General features: G+C 37.3%; 1 long non-coding RNA gene across 1 annotated transcript in view; it reads left to right on the top strand.

The window, feature by feature from the left end:
• LOC130453522 (uncharacterized) overlaps window positions 1–1,437 on the top strand; it is a 2,686-nt gene extending 1,249 nt beyond the window's left edge. Inside the window, exon 2 of the long non-coding RNA XR_001624413.2 lies at window positions 1,107–1,437. This is a non-coding gene — a long non-coding RNA (uncharacterized LOC130453522). The remainder of the gene's footprint in view (window positions 1–1,106) is intronic.
• Window positions 1,438–1,648: the final 211 nt, after the last annotated feature.

Raw genomic sequence — 1,648 nt, 5'->3', positions numbered from 1 at the left:
TCAAGAAGAATTAGACATAAATGCCTGAAGAGTCAGGGGAGAAGGTGGATAGAGACTGTCATGGTATGGTACAGAAATCCAGAAAGTCAAGAGAAACTGGAGTGTGAATGAAGAAGGACTGGACTGGTCCCTTCATCAAAGTGCAGATTCTGGGAGAAACTTACCAATGAGAGAGGTGAGGACTATAGGGTAGAAGAATCTTCCAGGGAAGGAAGGCAGCCAAGGTATAGTGAGGAATTTAGTTGGAGTTGGAGAGTCAGGAGTTGAGTTGGGGAAGAAGTGAAGGATGTTTAGCCTGTTCCTCAAAATGGATGTTTGGGGAAGGATCCATTAATGGGAAGAGGGGACCATGAAGGCACAAGGATCTTTTGAGGCTAAAAGGTAGTAACGATGAAGGCAGCTGAGGCATGTGACATCTGAAGACCAGTGATGGACTGTAAACCAAAAAGATGCCTGGCTAAATTTTGTTACTTCCCTCAGTTTGGTTAGGCTATAATACATTTTTCATTCAGAGCAATTCACAAATTTTGTCTACCAAGGTATAGAGTAGTTGCTGGTAGAAATTCTATGCTGATAGAAATAGACCATCATTAAAAATGATTGTTTCTTGAAGAAAATAATTTAAGTTTTTCATATTTATGTTTTATCACCCAATTAGATGATAAACTCTTGGAGGATATGTATTATAGAGGGTGTCCCCAGAGTCTCGTGAAGATATAACCTTTAATAGCTTATGATTATTCTAAGACTTTTGAGTCATTCTATATGTTTTTGTTTCCCTCTTTGCCCCTATGGTGTCCAATCTGGTGTCTTGCATAGAGTAAACACTAAAAATGTTCTAGTGGACTACTTGTAAATTTGAACTTCTAAAACAAGGAAATAAATGAATCACTATTTAGTTTTCAGAAGATTTCACTTTAGGATTCCATTTTTCTCTTTTTCATTTGATTCCATTTACAGAAATTCTACTCATGCTCCAATTTTCTTAGGAGCATATATATTACATAAACTGGGACATAATTGTGCAAACTATCATAGAATCATAGAACAATAGGGCTGAAAGAGACCTCCAAGAGCATCTAATCTAAACTCCTCTCGTTTTACAGATGAACCTTCAGTTCTCTTGAGAGCAAAGAAGAATGTAATCACATGGATAATGCTACAAACTGAGCTTGCTGATGCTTCCCAGTTTGGGGTGAAGATATAAAACTTCAAATGTTTCGATTTGCCAGCATTTGACTGGTAATCATTTAAAGCAAATGTGTTTTTCCTCCCATCATCAGTGCCGAGAATGCTGTTTTTTTTTTTTAAATAAGCACTACAGGTGATGCTTTGTGTCTTCAAAGAAAATGTCTCTGCTACCCTCCCTGGGAACCCCTTGGGGAAAGTTGACATCGATTTATTTTGGTTTACTGTAAATAAATATTACACAGCAGGTTCCTGGTAATGAATTTATTGCTCTATGGATTATTCAGAGAGGAAGGTTCGCTTTTGCTTCTTTTCTTTTTGTCTGACTGATAAGGAGAAAGGAATATGACATGCTTCCATATGTTATTGTTTTGTGATATAGACAGAACATCACCGAGAATCTTAGAGCTCTTTACATGTCAATATTGCGGTTCAGAAGTGTCAGTTATGGAGGAATTTG

This window comes from Monodelphis domestica, chromosome 8 (genome assembly GCF_027887165.1).
Source record: "Monodelphis domestica isolate mMonDom1 chromosome 8, mMonDom1.pri, whole genome shotgun sequence".
NCBI classification, from domain to species: domain Eukaryota; kingdom Metazoa; phylum Chordata; class Mammalia; order Didelphimorphia; family Didelphidae; genus Monodelphis; species Monodelphis domestica.
This window is presented reverse-complemented; position numbering and strand designations above follow the sequence as displayed.